We start from the raw sequence: 19,736 nt of genomic DNA on the forward strand, positions 1-19,736 counted from the left end.
TCTTTCAAGAATTTCTATTCCAGAAACATGTGCGTATGACATAATTTGAAGTCTAACTGGGTGCAAGGAATTGGAAAATAGATGATGATAAATAGTATACGTAGATTTAAGGATTATGAATCTTACTGTATATTGAGCTGTCTTGCACTTTCCCTCTGACTTCATTTTCATTTAGGATCTTCTCTCTTAAGGATGTTCAATGGTTTCTTGCAGCACAAGGTAATTAAATTGTTCCTTTTCTCAGAATAATCTTCAAGTAAGTAGGATTTGAGGTTATCACAACGGTGGTAATGAAGATTTCTGTGCTCTAGGATTTAGCGCCGTGTATTCCATCTTAAGCCAACCAAGGTTTCGGGGAAACATGTCGCCTGAATCTTCAGAGTTAAATAATAAGCCACCTGCTTTCATGCTGGTTTCTTGCCTGGCTTATTATTCGAACCTGAAGATGGAGACCACATGTTCCTACGAAACGTCTGTTGACTTTTAACGGACTACACCGAGTTATATCCCAGAAAACTCTTAAGTTTCAAGTATATCAAATCCTGTTAAAATAAATATTGAATTTATCCTTGTACTTGGTGTTGTAAAACTGAAATGTAGTATCTCCGTGGTGGTGCATTCAAACTTGTAGCAGATAAAAGTCGGTTATTCAGATCGGTCTAATTAGGTAATTCAGTTATTTCACACAATATATATTTCTGTCACTAATTCAACGAAAGTTTTATAGTGACTGTAATTTTTCATTCACTGCGTGTTTCGACCACACATGGCCTTTATCAGGCGTCTATCGCTACGCTAAATTGCTGTACTGTACTGCATGTCACAATTGTATGTGACTGGTTATCGGTACCGATCGGTACCGCAGACCACAGTGGCCAGCTCGGTCTAAGGCACGAACTGTCTTCACCATCTCATAACACTGGGGTAGTGGGTTCGAAACCCACTCGAGGCATGAATATCTGTGCGCGTTTATTCTGTTTGTGTTGTTCTCTGTGTAGGCAGCGGCCTTGCGACCCTTGCGACTGCCTGATTTCTCGTCCAAGGAGTCCTACCAACTGTGTATAAATTAAGAAACTGAAAAAGAGGCCAAGGCCCAGCAAATGTCTCTAGAGCCATATTGGAATAGAATAGTCATCGGTAGTCTTCAATTATAATTACAATTACAAATTTAAATAAAAAATTCAAATTAAAATAGGTCAACCATATTAAATTTAATAAAAACAATTAATTCCAGTCTTCTTATGGAACCTGTTAGCGGCATTTTCGGCGGCGTGGGTGTGTTCGTATTTCGTGTAGCTCATGGGTGTTGGTGTGAATGTTTATTTCTCTTATATATGTCCATTTGACTACAGACCCATCACCCAGCTTGTTTAGTGGTTGCGTTGTTTACCTGGTGTGTGCGTGCAGCTGGTATGGCTGCACTTACTGCGAGCACAGGAAAGTTGGTTTTCATACCATATCATTACACAACTGGCAGTGTTTGGAACGGTTTGGAAGTTGCGGTGCTCTGATTGTGTGTTGTGAGTACAAAATTAAAATTCAGATTATCTAGCACATGTATATTATTAATATCATTATTATTTGTATTATTATGGCTCTACAGCCCTTTGTTAGTCCTTGACCGCTCTTTCAGTTTCTTGATCCTGTACACAGTCGGTAGGACTACTTGGATGGGGGATCAGCTCGTCGCAAGGCCTCTACCAATACACAGAAAATACAAACACAGAATAAACGCACACAGACATCCGTGCTTTGTGTGGGATTCGAACCCACGATCCCAGTTTCGAGTGAGCGAAGACAGTTCATGCCACTCTGATCGACACCGGAAAAGTTTATCTACTTGAAAAATTCTATCAGTTCCCCATTTCATGGTTTCAGTGAATCAATTTCTTGCTATAAAGAAGAACCACTGGATTCACAGTGCGTGATCTGCCTACACTTTCTGTTATTCATAGACGTTCACAACTGCATAAAATTGTGCGCTTTCGGAAGTTCATGTAATATCATACACAATTTATTAGACATATACGAGCATACCCTAGTAGGTTCTTTTACATAACAGAACTATTTAAGAGTTTCTTTTTTTAATTCGCTGAGTGGAGGGTGGAGTCCAACTGGGTCCACTCGGCACGGCGGCCACTGATTGGCCTATTGTAGCCTGCCCCGGGTGATTATGATGATGGAGAATTTGGTGGAATGAAGATTGGCAGGGGAAACAGAAATAAGTTTCTCCGCGACTACTGTTCCCTTCCCTGCTAGCGAGAGTGCAGTCATGTCGCTGATTCCCTCACATCAGTTTCTGTACATGCACACATTTATAGGAATACTGTAAGAAGATAACACAAACTTTCTGTCCTTTGTAACAGGTGTTGGAACTGACCCCTTTCTGCTTGCAAACATGCCTCGCATCGCATAAATAAATTATACGACAGTGAGGAAAGCAGTCTTCTGGGATTTGGCACCGTGTATATGTGGTGTTAACCGACGTTTCGGAGGAACGTATCGCCCCCATCTTCAGGGTAGAAGAAAAAGTATAAGAAATCTGCAAGCGACAACACCGTGAGAAACGGTAAAGCAGACGCTTCTACTTCTTCTTCTTCTACTGCTTCTTCTACCCTGAAGATGGGGGCGATACGTTCCTCCGAAACGTCGGTTAACACCACATATACACGGTGCCAAATCCCAGAAGACTGCTTTCTTCATAGTCACCGCCGTGAAAGCCTCAAATCTTACAAATTATACGACAATTTCTGAAGTTGGTCCATGGCAATTGAACTAATTACGCATGTTATTTCATTCTGCAGAGCTTCAGTTGTGCGAGGATTGTTCTTCTACACTTTTCCCTTTAGGTGTCCCCAAAGTAAAAAATCGCAAAAACTGAGATCTGGGAGGGGACAGTCCCCTGCTAATTGTTGCGACCATGGCTGCATTAGCCGTATGTGCTGTAGCGATGTCTTGCTGAAAGTACCCATATTGTCTCTCTTCAGTAGTCAGCTGTTTGAAGAACGGATTCAGTATATTGTTATGATGCCAGAATGAGTGCGGTTTAGGGTACCTGTTCAAGGATATGTCCCTAGGGTAATGCCCCTTCCCGAATCATAATGAAACATCTTCCTCTTAATTAAGTAAAAAAAGGTAACATTTATTAGTTCAATAACATAATATAATAAGTTCAAGCAAATTTTGTCTGCTCGCAATCACTACGTCTCTATGCTGAAGTTAACTGGCCAGGCTGTGACAAACAGACCTCTACTTACAGAATACAGCAACTTCCTCGATGGCGAACATGGCGGTGCTCGGTGCGTGCAGAGGTCTGTTGGTCAACCGGCTCCCTATTGCCTGCCGCCTAAGTGTAGCGGTTCCCCCTGGAGGATGGACCGTTTATCTAACTTGAAGCACTTCTTCTGATTATCAAGAAGAAGTGCTTCCATTTCCGTTGTATAACCTTTAAATACTCTATATTTTCCTCAGGCACATTATAACAATTTAGAATTGGGCAATCATCCTTTGTCATCTTTTGCTTCTAAGCTAACAAGTGATTGCTTGACACCGTACAGACATCATAGGATATGTGATTCACCTCTTCATGACATTTGTTTCAATCTTCAGTTTTTAGTAATATTATTCATCATTACGACATCCTTCGTTAGCCCTACTGTGTAGGAAGTCAATGTGGTCTGACTTCCAACTTTGCTCACTCTGTGTTTTTCCCGTCCACATCCTACATCCTGTGGTCTGGTTACATTTCATACAGTCTGCTTGTATCGTGTGTGATTAATTAAATGAATAATATTTGCCAATTTACAGTCAATACATATTCCTGAATATCCTTATCCCTTTAAGGTAACATCAATATATAGTATACATGTCAGGTGAAGTCGTTTCATAACAATATCATTAACATAGCGGCCAGGGTTCACGGTTTCGTGGTAAAATAAGGGGCCAGTGATTCGCCGCGGACTTACAGCACACGACACCCCCACATTTTCACTGTGCATTGACACTTGCTGTATAGCGTGAGGATTTTCATCGCTCCATATTCTTACATTGTGTGCATAGACATGACCACTAACGTGAAACCACGAACAGAACAGAAGCTGTGGATCCACAATTTCATCGTGCACATTTTGTAGCAGCCAGTTGCAGAAACGAATTCTAGCTGCATAATTTGGTTGCTTCAGCTCATGCACAACTGTTATTTTATACGGGCGAAATTTGATTAATTTTGTGACTGTGAAAGCAGATCCTAGCAAAGCACTGGTTTTCTGTGCTAAGTGTCTTAACGATTTTCGAGGACTGATCTGTAGTCGTGCCTCGGTATCCCGAACCTTTTCTTCAGTCAGCACAAATCTCTTCAATTACTTCTTTATGTTACACTTACCCTGTGGCCCCACAAATTTTTCAAAAGCTTGGACACACGACTTTGTGGGAACTGGCGAGTCAGGATATTTATGACGAAACTTACGTATACATTTTCTGTAAGTTTTCTCCTTGCAAAAGTTTTGACAGTAACAACACGCTGTTCAATAGTGAACTTCATTTCAGTATAAATGTCGAGCGCCTATCGAAACCTCTAACAAAGACTGACTATTAATACGACTTATTGCAGTGACAAGATCAGATTAACTAACGACGCTTTTATCAGCCCTAATGATTCATTCTTCTATCGACAGTTACAGCAGCACTCAGTGAGAAATGTTGTTCCGGGTGTTGCCAGGTTTCCTCGATCATTGAACGCATTATATATATATGGCCGGTCAATAGCTCAAGCGGTTAGTCTCTGACTTCCCATCGCGGCGGCCCGGGTTCGATCCCGGGTCTGGTCAAGTATGATTTGTGGCGGACAAAGTGGCGCTGGTGTAGGTTTTCTCTGAGTACTTCGGGTTCCCATGCCAATCTTCATTCCATCAATTGCTCCCCAATCACCCTCACCTATCGTCTGGGGCTGGTACAATAGGCCAGAAATGGCCGCAGTACAAGGTACTTAGTACCACCCCACGAGCAATAAAAAAATTGTATATATATATATGTATATATATATATATATATATATATATACATGCTGCTCTTGTGGAAACAAGCTTAGTTGTTTAAATGTTTCGCTTTGTGTCAACACAGTATCACAAAATTAGAAGTTGTTGGCGGAAATGCTAATGATTCTTTTGCTGTCTTCTTGGGAAATGTGGTCTCTCCGTACTATACCTTTGACTTGCGGTATGGTAGCTACTGGAACAGTGCCTTGCGTATGAAACACTCGTGCAGTATTTGTTCAAAATCAACAGGTTACCGTGTTCGTTCTGCATCATACAATGTATACAGAGGATCATATAGTTTCCAAAATTAATTTAGGTTTCTGAGTGTAAAACACTTGTATTTGTACAGAGTGTCTCGATGCAGTACTAGCTGCTGAAATGTCTATTGATCTTTTGCGTGTGGTCTTTGTCTTTCACATCTGCATTTACTTCTTGTGTAAGGTGGAAACATTTGCTAAGGTTGTTTAGTGCAACTCTACTGGATCACACTTAACTTTCCCAGAATTTTCAAGTAGTATGATATGCTGATGTTGTTTGTAACTCTTTTGTTTATAATTTTCCAAGACAATAATAGGTGTATATTTGTGTAAATTTACTACATGATATTCCTAATAATATGATGCATCATACATTATTATTAATGGTTGTGTTGTCGTTGCGACGTAAGAACCGGCGGCGTTTGTGGCCACTGTGATGGTAACAATGGCTGCAAATTGGCGTCCAGTCTGTCTCACAGAAGCTCAACCATCTTGGTCTCGTAGTCATGTAATTAACAACGACTTCGATATGTTATTACTAATTCAGTTCTCTGAATGATGCTCCATTGTCATGGCAACATATTATTATTGTCGCCATGGCATTCGAGAATCCTTTGAGCTGAATTTATATAAGCTAATTTACGTGTTGTGAATGTTACTCACTTGTCTTCTCCCGCTTGAAAAGTAGGGTCGTGAATTCATATCCCACTCAAAGCATGGATGTTTGTGTGTGTGTGTTTATTCTGTTTTTGTGTTGTTCTGTGTTTAGATAGAGACCTTGCGACCGGCTGACCCCCCATCCAAGGAGTCCTACTGACTGTCTATAAGATTAAGGAACTGAAGTGAAACACAATTTTTCACGGATGCCCTATGCTCCAGATGGAGGAACAGGAATATGAATGAATGAATGAAGAATGAACGAATGAATGTTACTGCATGAATCAAATAATTGTAGTAGGCTCTAATGAGGAACAGGATATTTGTATCATGCATACATAGCCACTTCACACAGATCGTTTATACGCAGTGTTGTAGCTCCTTTGTGAAAATTCATAAGTATAATTAATATGTGAGCATATCTGCCTGAGTATAATTTTCTTTAGTTATATTACTATAAAGCATATTAACCGTTAAAAATTAAATGTTAATATAGCTACTGTGAGTTTTAAAACTTTTTATAGATTCAGTACAGTATAAATATAATATTACAATGTACTAATTGCCAACAGAAAAGAACACAAAGGTGACAGGACAATAATTCATAAATAGCCTACATATACACATAAGTTGGCCGCGACATCTTTAAACGATTAAGCAGACTTAAGCATTGCTGACTAACATACACCGTATTATTTTAGCGGACAGATTTCTATTATACTTGTCTGTATTTTAAGCTCGCACTTAAATGCCCTTCAAGAAACGAGCACTGATATAGTTTCTTGCCATTAAACTAAGTTTGTGAAAAGAAAAGGATGTTACATCACACACCATTCCTAACATATATCTCCGTTACTTCACATTCTGATCGTTCGATGCATTAAACGGGTCTTAGGTAACGAAGTATTTGTGGATATTTAGCGTTTAGGGAGCCTTCCGGGTAAATTGCACCGACTCTCATAAACATGTTTTTTTTACCATCATTGTACCTATTATCAGCATGATCTTTCGAATATAATGTACCGTATAGACCTGCCATTAGGCAACGAGCGCGAAGTGAAAAACGAAACCGCCAGATTCTAGGTAGCAGATTATTAATAAGCAACAATTGATCAGCAATAGACGAACGATGTTTTCTGTGCGGTCCGTGCCGAGATGTTATAACCGGGACGATTTGGAGCAACGAGGTCAGTTGAAAGGAAGTATGTGAATAGAAGACTTGGTCAGTGCATTTAAAGAATCCCCACCGTTAGAAGCCGTTGCCAGGGAACGACTGGCGAAAACACAGTTGACTGGAAAGACTTAGCGTGTAAATAAGCGATAGTGTTATAGTTATTTGTAGTTATGACATATAAGTAGTCAATAAATTTAAACTTCAATCTAAAACCCAGTCGAGAGTCACTCTAACGCGTGAAAATTTACATATTAATGCAAATCCAGGATTTCAGAGACGTGAGATACGAGGTGAAAACATTGCGAAACAGCGGGAAAACCTTCAATCACCAAGAGATATTTGTTCTTGTGGCGGTTTCCAGCTCTGATCCTTCAGGAGACACGTCATTGTTAGTTTGTTGATTGAGAATTTTAATGCAGAATTATGGGATTAATTCATTTGTAATCCGGAGTAAATTCGATAAAATCCCGCATTCTAGAATAGTACTGACTGCCTCCTTCCAAACTGTTACCTACATACCACCAAAAGTCGCAACCAAATACCTTGTTCAGGCCTTCCGTGGTTCCTGCCAGTCCCTCCAGACAAATTTCGGGTTACAATGCCACTATCACTCCCATCTATGTACTCCAGAATCTGCCATTCGTCGCTTCATTAACTCGTGCAATTAAAAGCGTCGTCAGGTACACCAAGAATCATGCAGTCAGTAACATAAAACTGAGTCGGGGGAGAATGAACATAGAATCTCCGTGTCTGTCACCATTCCCACGCTTTCACTCATATTCCGGCTGTCCTGTCGCTCCTTCTTGCTCCCTTCTGCTGCAGCGATTTTACTAAAGTTGGGAGTGGTGACGTGTGCAGTGTAGGTAGGGCAGAACTGTTGACGGCAGGCCATTCTCTGGCCCAGGTGTAAGTACCATTAATCATGATCATTCAACTAACCTCGACAACTGAAACAACGTCGTGAATAACCTGAGAATTTTTAAACACGTGCGTAAAAATTAGCAGCTAGGCAACTAAACGAACGAGTTTAGGTTTAATTTGAGAGGGTATTATTTTCTTGTCAATTTTCATTACGTTTTTTTCATTTCACCAGTTCTCTTTGTTGTAAAATTTGTTTATTAGTTTCCATTCCCGATATCGTAAGGCGTCTAGTTGTTTGGTACTGGGAAGTATTGTACAATATTCTAATAGAGTTTGGGATACCCATGAAACAAGATAGGTTGATTAAAATGTGTTCAAACGAAACATATAGTAGAGTCTGTGTAGGTAAATATTTGTCTGATAAATTTCCTATCCAGAATGGTCTAAAACAAGGAGATGCTTTATCGCCACTCCTTTTCAACTTTGCCCTAGAATATACAATTAGGAATGTCCAGGGAAACGAGATGGGGCTGAAATTAAACGGGACACATCAGCTGTTGGTCTACGCCGATGATGTGAATCTACTGGGTGATTTTGTAGATACCATAAAGAAAAATACAAAAACTTTAATTGACGCAAATAAAGAAGTTGGTCTGGAAGTAAACACAGAGAAAACTATGTATATGTTGTTGTCTCGTCACCAAAATGCAGGACAAAATCATGACATATAAAGATAGGAAACAGATGTTTGAAAATATGGCACAGTTCAGATATTTGGGAACAACGATAACAGATCGAAACCTGATTCAGGAGGAAATTAAAAAGAGATTGAACTCGGGTAATGCTTGCTACCGTTCAGTCTGGAACCTTCTGTCTTCTCGTCTGTTGCACAAAAAAATTAGAATATACAGAATTATAATTTTGCCTGTGGTTCTGTATGGGTGTGAGGAATGCGTATAGGATATTGTTAGGAAATCCAGAAGGAAAGAGACCATAGGGAAGACCAAGGCATAGGTGGGTGGACAATATTAGAATGAATCTTAGAGGGATAGGATGGGATGGTATGGATTGGGTAGATCTGGCTCAGGATAGGGACCAGTGGAGGGCTCTTGTGAACACGGTAATGAACCTTCGGGTTTCATAAAATCCTGGGAAACTCTTGAGTAGCTGCAGAATTGGCGGCTCCTCCAGAAGGGCTCAACTCCGTGAGTGAGTAAGTAAGTTGTTTTGTACTGCTATATTTTTCCCTTTCCTCTATGTTGTTGAATCCATTTTTAACCTCGAAACTGCAGCCCCATCTATACTTGCTCTCATCTCTTTTCCGCCCCGATCCATTGTTACAGCTTAACAAGAAATACATCGGTGTGAGTATTGGAAAATTTCCTTGATTTCGAAGTTGGCAGTACTATGCACAAGATCTGAAAACAGTGTAAGTGTGTTTGCAAGGCCGCACCATAGCTCAAGCAGTTAGTCGCTGGCTTCCCACCGTGACGGCCCTGGTTCGATCCCGGGTCTAGTCAAGTGGGATTTGTGGTCGACAATGAGGTGCTGGGGCTGGTTTTCTCCGAGTACTTCGGATTCCCCTGACAATCTTCATTCCACCAAATTCTCCATCATCATAATCACCTGGGGTAGGCTACAATAGGCCAATCAGTGGCCATCGTGCCGAGTGAACCCAGTTGGACTCCACCCCCACTAAGCGAATTTAAGAAAAACAGTATGTTTGCATAATTCTGTGTTATGATGTGGGTTTATAAGGAGTTGAACATAGTACTGTTTTGTTAGCTGCAAATAGTGGAACTCACTGAAATACGATCAGATAGCCTCAGAAACCAAGAATTTAGACCGAGAACGTAAAAGTAAGTTTTAAAGAGTACAATTCTTCTTAGTGATTATACGATTACTGATCAGTCTGGTAGGAGCTGAGGGTTTCATGGTGGTGACTATGAAGGATTCCGTCTTCTGAGATGTGGCGCCATGTAGGTCTTGTGCGAACCGACGTTTCGGAGGAACGTATCCCCTCCATTTTAAGGGTAGCCACCTGCTCACGCTCGCAGATTTTTCTACCCCGAAGTTGGAGGCGATACGTTCCTCCGAAACGTCGGCTTCCACAAGATCTACACGGCGCCCCATTCCAGAAGACTTCATTCTTCACAGTCTAGTAAGAGCTTTACTTTTGTAATTATAAACCGAGTCATGTAGGGGAGATTTTACTACTTTGAGACGAAAGCATCAAAATAAATGAGCAGTTCCTCTCATCTCTTCGGAAAATACGTAAGAACGTTTCTCAGAAAGCTCATAAAAAGACGAGCGAAATATCAGTGCAGAGCTAAAGCGTCTCGTCCTTTGTTGCTCAAATTTGAAAGGAACAGTTATTCAGGCAACACCTTAAACACCGTCACGAAAAGTATGACGAGTGTGCTTCAGTTTGTCTCTACATATTCTTGTTTTCATTATGGGAGACTGCGTATCTTTAAACCAGTATTTCCTGGGATGCATGTTTATTCCTGTCTTCTCAGCGGCACTCTTTGTGCTCAAGCCAGTACGTGTAGGGTATTGTGTAGGGTATGATGCGACGCAACTTGTATGTCAGTTTGGAACGGATGGAGACAGACAAACTGTGAAAATTGGTGTGGAAACCTTTCAGTATTGATGCAGAACCGTTATAAGAACATTCCATTGCAGTAAAGGGAAATTTAAATGAACAATATAATTTCGAAACCGTGACTCTGGAAGAGTTTGGAGTAAAATACCCCTCCCCAATGACCGAAAAATGCAGAAGATTTTCCGCTATTGGCCATTCCTTTCTCTTCTAGCTCCTCTCGGCAAAGCTGGCTTTCAACTCTCAATGCGTTAAAAATACAGTCAAACAGTGCAATTGGCTGGAAGTGGAAAGTCACTTGAGAAGTGTTCTTTCATCCTGCAGAGGCAGAATTTTATATTTTGCAACGGAAAAATATTAACACACATCAAATTGCTATTATCTGCTTAATTTTCTCTTTTAAAATGTATCTATTATCTTCAGAAGTAAATGATTGTAGAAAATTAATTTGGTTAGTGATTAACAAGTGGCATAATCTGAACTTATTCCCATTATTGCAGTTAGTCAAGCTTCACGGAATTTTGAATGGGTTGGAATTTACAGTGGTTTTCTGAAACCGCGTTTATAAATGTTAATCAGGGTCTGTACTGGCACTATTTTCGTTTATTTGGAATTACATACTTACTTACTTATTTACTTACTCATGGAGATGAGCCCTTCTGGGGGACTCGCCAATTTTGCAGCTACTCAAGAATTTCGCAGCATTTTATGGAACCCGAAGGTTCATTGCCGTGTTCACAAGAGCCCTCCACTGATCCCTATCCTGAGCCAGCTCAATCCAATCCATACCATACCATCCTATCTCTCTAAGATAAATTTTAATGTTTTCCACCCACCTACGCCTTGTTCTTCCCAGTGGTCTCTTTCCTTCTGGCTTTCCCACCAATATCCTATACGCATTCCTCGTCTCCCCCATTCGTGCTACATGGCCTGCCTACCTCTTCCTCCTTGACTTGATCATTCTAATTATACTTGGATAAGAGAACAAATTATGAAGCTCCTCAGTGTGCAGTTTTCTCCAGTCTCCTGTCACTTCATCCCTCTTCGGTCCAAATATTCTTCTCAACACTCTGTTCTCAAACACCCTCAGTCTATGTTACTCCCTTAATGTCAGAGACAAAGTTTCACACCCATACAGAACCACAGGCAAAATTATAGTTCTGTATATTCTAATTTTTTGTACAGCAGACGAGAAGACAGAAGGTTCCGGACTGAATGGTAGCAAGCATTACCCGAGTTCAGTCTCCTCTTAGTTTCCTCCTGAATCAAGTTTCTATCTGTTATCATTGTTCCTAAATATCTGAACTGTGCCATATTTTCAAAACATGTTTCTTATCTTTATGTCATGATTTTGCCCTGCATTTTGGTGACGAGACAGCAACATATACATAGTTTTCTCTGTGTTTACTTCTAGACCAACCTCCTTACTTGCGCCAATTACAATTTGTTTTTTTTTTCTTTATGGTATCTATATTATCACCCAGTATATTCACATTATCGGCATAGACCAACAGCTGATGTGTGCCGTTTAATTTCAGTCCCACCTGGTTTCGCTGGACCTTTCTAATGGCATATTCTAAAGCAAAGTTAGAAAGGAGTGGCGATCATCTCCTTGTTTTAGACCATTCTGGATAGGAAATTTATCAGACAAATGTTTACCTACACGGACTTTACTATACATTCCGTTTAAACACATTTTAATCAACCTAACTGGTTTCATGGGTATCCCAGACTCTATCAGAATATTGTACAATATTTCCCTCCTAACTGAATCATAGACTTTCTTGAAGTCTAAGTATAGCTGATGTACTGTCTCATCGTATTCCCATTTTTTCTCCAATATATGACGAATGCAAAATATCTGATCTGTAGTTGATCTGTTATCTTAAATAAAATGTGCTTTATGATTATATATAATCTCCCCCATATGCACAAGCTATTTGGACAAAATAATCACGTCATAATTGATTATGAATAATAAAAATACGAGCCCGATATCTGTAATTTATATCAGTAAGTAATTAGGAAATATATGAGGGTGAAAATCGAAAGGAAGGAGTCTTGTCAAAAAGTTTGAAAAAAATGATTTACGGAAATAACAGCGAAATATATTTCATTATATTCAGGGTACCTGCAGTGTAAATAGCTTGGCAACAATAAATTTGTGTCTTCAGCAATACATCTGAGATATATGAAAATCAAGGCAAATAATGTTTACAAAATCACAAAAACCGCATTTATCTGTGTGTATTCCGCCTAAGAACAATTTTCCAAGTTACTGTTAAAGCAAAAAGAGCTGTTATGAGCTTATCGACTCTTCATTTATTCTACACCATATACATGAAATAAATTTCCTCTTTCCCACCCGTTGCGTAATAGAGACAACTCAAAACACTGTATTATGACATTTATTCCCCATTTTATGAAAGCCGGTATGCATATAGTGCTATTGCAAACCACCGAAAATTCTTGATTTTCAAAACCGTATGTTCCGCATTACCTCCGAACTTCAGAGTAGAAGGGCTAGCACTCCTGGTTAGCATTTGATAGCTCCCGGGTTCAACTCTCAGCTGGAAGGCTATTCTACTTGAGGTTCTTCGTCGTATTGTTTAGTCTTTCGAGCCAAATTCTGGGATATTAACTTAAACATTTCAAAATTTTCACGACCATCACTTACCAAAACCTTTCCAATTTATTATTCACCATTCGGCGCTGTAGCTTATAGTGAATTAAACTGAGAAATCTATTCAAACATAATAAAAGTTAAAGTTATCCCTGTATTTAAGTAATTAAGCACTACGCCATGAAGGCGTATGGGGGAGTGGATGTAAACATAATAATAAAAGAGTAAATAAATAAATAAGCAAATAATTTTTAATTATAGTGTAATGTACTGCGTCACTCTGGTCTTTATATTAAGGCACGAAATCTTTCAGTTGAGGATCCCACACCTTACACTCAATGATCATGCATTATCTGAGTGCTTGCCAACAATAAGAAGCCTTTGACAAGGGAGCGCTGTAAATGTGCGCAAAACGAAAAACTAGATTAAAAATTTAGCACTGAGATGAAGACAAAAAAAAAAATTACACCACAGTGTTAACACTTTGACAGAATTGCAAACTAAATTGAATTGAAATAGGAAAAATTTCCCCAAGAGAAATAGTGTTTTCATTAAACATATGTAGAAATCGACAAACAATTGATGACTTGATGAAGGATGAAGTTTTGAAACATTAGTGACATTAAAACTGTAGATGTGCAGAATTTGCTTAGTGGTTATATGGAGACCAACACTGTCCATGACAGAACAACAGCGGATTTTGTTCTGTAAGTCGTTAATAAGAAATAAAGGATTGAGATACGTTATTTTCATCTGAAATAAAGTGTTCCTAAATTGAACATAATAAAACTGAATTGAATTACAAGAAAAATCGGACTGAGAGCAGAAAATATGCCATATAATTGCAAAATTTCTTTTTATGTTCTCGATAAAATAAAGTATCAAAATAGAAGTTTTCTATGCTGAATAATGTAACACCAAAGTGACTGATACTTGTGAATTGACTAAGAGGATAAATCATAGTCAGTCTGAGGTAGCAGAATGGCTGATAAAAGCAGTCAGTGACACTAATATCGGCGAATTACAGAGAGAAACAGAGTCCCAGAGACACACACTAAAACACCGAAAGCTACGACATTTGTCAAAGTAAATTATGTTCAATGTAACTTTTTGTAGTTACATATAGCCGCGACGACAAATGTTGCCAAGTAATTACAAAGCAGCCAGTGACACGAAAGTTATATTTATATCACTAGATATAATTTCCCTCTAGTATCAGGCAGGGAAGAGACACTCAAGGAGTCTTAAGACAACATATGCTCTGTGCCAAAAAATTATTAGTATAGCAACTGTATATACTGGAGCCGGGAGAGTGCAGTCGTCATAGCGACCAAACTACTGGCTGGACGGCCCAGGAGTCAGAATTCTATTCCCGATAGGGGCATGAGCTTCTTACCTCCTTCATAACGTCCAGACTAGCTCTGGGGCCCGCTCAGCCACCAGGGGAATGGCGGCAGCGGCGTGTATCTGACCGCTTGTTTCCGTCTAATGCTGAGGTTATGAATGGTGAAGCTGTAACTCCACTCCCGCCAACGTTTTCACAGTGTGGTTCTCAAGTAATGTATTAATTCCAGGCTTGTACTGTACATAATGAGCATTGGTTTGTTGCTGGTCTGTCTAATGTGGACATGACGAGGAGTTTCATAATTTTTTTCCTCGCCCACTCTTGTTAACACTTATCACCCATGAAGAAAGTGAGGAAAGCGTACAAATGGTGGTTGGAAAAGCTGTATGAAATGGATTTTTTTGGAAGACTTAGACTCGCATCATAGAATATTATTAAAACAGATCGTAGCGAGACTGGGCATGAAATCGTGAACTGAATGGGAAACTTGAGAAGTGTGTGCAATGTTTTAGTCAGAAAACCTCTAGGCATTAATCCACTTTTGAGTGCTAGACGGTGATGGTAGTACAATATCAGGGAGGATCCTGCAGAGTTGGGGTGAGAAGAAATGAGCTGAATTAATCTGCCTCAATATACGACCCACTAATAGGCTGTTACGAGCGGCTACAAATACCTTGACTAGCTGATCCACCCCTAACTCCTAAAGGACAACTCTGTTCCATGGAGTTAAGGGCCGACCAGATTCAAGTGGCACTAAATGCGTTCAATGGAGGACTCTAGAAAATAGGAAACTGAAATTCTGGCGCCACGAAACGAATAGTTTCTTGAGCAGCTGAGAAAATAGTAAGTTTTCAAGGGATAATTCAACGTGTTGTTCGTTACAGTTTACATGGAGTCTTATTATACGGTAAGTTTCAATGATGATTTGAGAGAAATTTGGGCGTGATCGCGACCTCTTCATACAACAACATTGGCTGGAACAAACAAAAACAAATTCCGTGGTTTTAGTCCACAAGCGAACTATACCGACCGAGCGAGCGACCGTCGCTTGTCAGCGAAGTTAGCGCCATCTTTAGCGGATAGAGAGTGTCCCCACGGCCGTTAATTTCGGTTTTCTAGACCGGAGCCGCTATTTCCTTGAAATAGCTCCTCAATTATCCTCACGAGGCTGAGTGGACCACGTTCCAGACCCACTACTTCTCAGAAAATCTGGTAGCGCTGGGAGTCGAACCCGATACCTCTGGATCTGTAGGCAGGAACTATGACCACTAGACCACAGAGGCCGCCGAGACAGTTTAACATAGACTTCAAAAAGGCTACTTCCACTCAAGAAGGGGGATAAGCGTGCGACTTAGGGACAACAGCTGCAAAGAAAGGACACGTGACGGCAATAATTGACTTGGGTCTGATTCTGAAATTCACTTGCCTTCTTTCTAAGCAATCAGTCATGTACACACGAAACCTTTAGCACGCTGAAAATCCCGGCTCCTCCTTTCAAATGATGGACCCAGTTTAGCCTGTTCCTTTATATGATAATATTTTATGAAGTTCTGACGTGTGTAGAGGGAGGGTCAGCAGGGTCATTTGTCCCAAGCCCCTGGCGTAGGGGGAAAGTGTACTCTTGCTTAGTTTATAAAACATAATAAATATTCTAAGCAATAATATGGCAATTGCGTTTAATTTAATATATGACACTATTCGTGGCCTCTAATTCATAAATTTTAATATGAAATGTCAAGTATTTATTGAATATATTGGTATACTTTATGGTTTTCGGAGTGGGGTTGGGGCCCCACTTTTGGGACAAACCCGGGCTCTGTCTCACCTCTCAGACCCTGCATTTATGATATTATTTTTCTTAAGTTTCTCTCGAGTTACTGTCGTGTGTGACAATTTTTATAGTTTCTTCCTGAAATACAAATAAGCTTGCTTATTTCGTCACACACAGCTAGTAGACCCAAGCAGTAATACTGCAGGAAAGCCCGGTTCATATCTTGGTCGAGGCAGAGACTATAACAGGTGTTTCATCGTTTTCTCCACTTCCCCCAGACAAGTGTAAGAATAGAAGCTCTTATTAGGCCAAGGCCCTTTTCTTTCATGCAGTTACCTATTCATTTTTCACTTATCTTACCATTCGATGCTCTAGGCTGTACTCAGAATTTCTGGGTTTTTGGACTTTGCCCATCGTCCGGTAGTCTAGAAAACACTTGAGAAAACACCATTTTTGGAACTGGTTCTGTTTCCGAATTCAGGTAAGGGAAAGACAGCTACACTGCTTGGTCAGTTAGAAAGAGCTAACCTCAGTCACTAGTCTAGTGTTTGAGGTTAGCTCTTTCTAATTGACCCAAGAGAGTAGGTGTCTTCCTCTCACCAGAGGATGGAAGCAGATCCGGTTTCCAAAACTTTGTGTTCTCCAGGGTTTGTTAGAATACCAGGTGATGGGCAAAGTCCAAAACCGCAATAATTCAGAGTGTTATACACCATCGTCAGACCCCTTCAGAATCTAATCTAGTCCTTAGATACTGACAGCACCTTTAAACAACCCATAAATAAATAAATAAATAAATAAAACGTAAAGCTAACTCTGTACCAGGCCATGAAGACCCTTAGGATTGTGAGACTTCGAGGCTCCCACATTTTCTCTAGACAATCGACTCGCAGATGGCCGTGAGGTTGTCGGCCTTACCGCAGCCACCGCTACCCCCCAGGGATATTCCTTGTACTCATTTCTGTTAGAGGTTGAGTCGACCCCAGGGCCATAGTGCGGCTGGAAGGATTAGGCCAATTGAAAAAACCCACCTCATCGGGACTCGAACCCTAGACCTTCGGTCTTGTAGCATAGTGCTTCAACCGACTATGCTACCGCGTATCGCCATAAAAAATAAACAGATAATTGAAAGCATGTTCGTTTAATTCGCTCGACTCAGCATTGCGAAGGCAGACCCACCGACTGAGAGAACTGAGACTCAGACTTCGCAGTAGTGTTTGATTTGATGAAATGATGGCATTAGTTAGAAGAAATAGTGCAAATTTATGAAGTGACAGCAGTAACTTAACAGTTATATGTTGCAAATGTCTAGCCTAAGTGATGTCATAAGCCTAATTTTTCACTCAATGAGGGAATAGAGGCATAAAATAAAGAAATAATTACAAATATGCCGAGCTCCTAAGTGTTTCCGGTAACAGAGAGCAATTCCTCTGTGTACTGAGGAAGAGAGCAAGCTTCAGTACCCCACGATAAAGTTTCTCTTGCTACCATCCAATGAAATTAGTCCCATATCTGGGTATAATGCCTGTCTCAAATGGTTTTTTTCTCCCTGTATTCCACAAGTCAAGATACAATATCGTGGGTGCGCTCATGAAAACGCTGTGTAGATCTGTAGAACCTGTTCGTGTGTTTGATGGAAATGGAACTCTAGAAACTGCGAAGAACATTTTCCTGGCACTTCACAGGATCGCGTATAAGAGAGAAAAGATATAATTATCTGGAGCATACACGAATTCCTCTTTGCATACTCCATTGGTCATCCTGTTCGCTAATACAGATACAGATCTCATGTTGCAAATGCAATCAGATCACACAATTATCACACTCGACACAGGCAGAAATTATTTAAAACTGAAAAAAATTTGCAAACTGAAGTTGCATATTTTAGGGGAACGCGGTAGCGTAGCTGGTTGAGGCACTATACTACAAGCCGGAAGGTCACGTATTCGATTCCCGATGAGGTAATTGGACTTTTCTTTTGACTTACTCCTTCCAGCGGCACTATGACCCTAGGGTCGACTCAGGCCCTAACTGAAATGAGTACCAGAAATCTTCCTAGGGGGTAAAGGGCGGCCGGCGTGTAAGGCTGACAACCTCACCTCCATATGTGAACGGATTTTCTAGAAAATGTGGACGTCTCGACCTCTCATAACCTTATGGGCCTCCACGGCCGGTTACAGGGATAGCTCTACGTTTCAGTTGCAGATATTAACAAATTGTTCTTACAATGCACAATTTTAGGAACATGTTAAAAAGAATTATTTTAAAAATCCTTAAAATAGGGATTCTCTAAGATCTACGCCAACCAGAACTATGTTTGTTCAACAATTATCAAGTATAAATCGATGTACCAGACTTCAATATTTTTTCAGCAATTCGGAAATGAAAAATTCAAGATGAAATTTCGGAACGATCGAAAGCCGCAAATTGAGAGGATGCTGGAAAAAAATACACAGTGATAGGCTTCATGATTTGTACAAAATGTCATAGACGTCTTTAAAGACACATGTAGTACGCATGGGATATGAAACAAATGCTTGCAGAATTTTGGCCGGATATTCTGAAGGCAAGAGATCCCTTGGGATATTCAGGCTTAGGCCGAAGGATAACATAGAAGTGGATCTTAAGAAGCTAGGATATGTAGTTCTAAACTTCATTTATCTAGCACAAGATGGAAACCAGTGGCGGGCTCTTGTGGGCAGGGCAGTTCTTGATCAGCTGAGCAATTGCTAACTTCTCATGAAAGACGTTATTCCACGTAATTGGTCACTCAGTTGCTTATAACAACGCTTTAAGTGCCTAGTGTAAACCGGATACTACATAACAAGGACATTCGTAATCCATTCGTGTCACATAGCATTGTTGGAATAACGAAATTCCGCCGGCCTACTTTGAATGTGGAAGATAAGAAATACATACAGAATTTTGATTAGGGAAATATCTTGGAAGGTCGAGTAAGACATGAAGGATAACATTAAGATGGGCTGTAAGGATGTAAGGTTATGGAAGTGGTTCAGGATCCTGTTCAGTGATGAACTGTGGTATTAGCTTCTAATGCCGGAAGTTTGCAATTAGTTAAATGTACGTTGAATTTATGGATGGAATTGACTTAACAGTTGTTGCTATGAAGCAGCAGTTTATTTATATGTCAGCTAAAACTTCAGAAACGCTATTAGAATGCTACTGCCCCACATGATGATTCCCCCGAATTTTATTACTCACTTATATTCTCGTACACACAGCAGAGTGAGGGCTGTTCTGTCGCGTTGTTCACATTGAGACATAAACGTACACTGACTGATGGCTTCATACCATGGTGAGAAGGACTTTCTGCAGATGTTCTGACGAGAGCCTGACTTCATTATTCTGAATTAATGGCTTGAGGGAATGAACATGTAATTCTAACCGTAATAAAA

This window comes from Cryptotermes secundus, unplaced genomic scaffold (assembly GCF_002891405.2).
Source record: "Cryptotermes secundus unplaced genomic scaffold, Csec_1.0 scaffold131, whole genome shotgun sequence".
Taxonomy (NCBI): Eukaryota; Metazoa; Arthropoda; class Insecta; order Blattodea; family Kalotermitidae; genus Cryptotermes; species Cryptotermes secundus.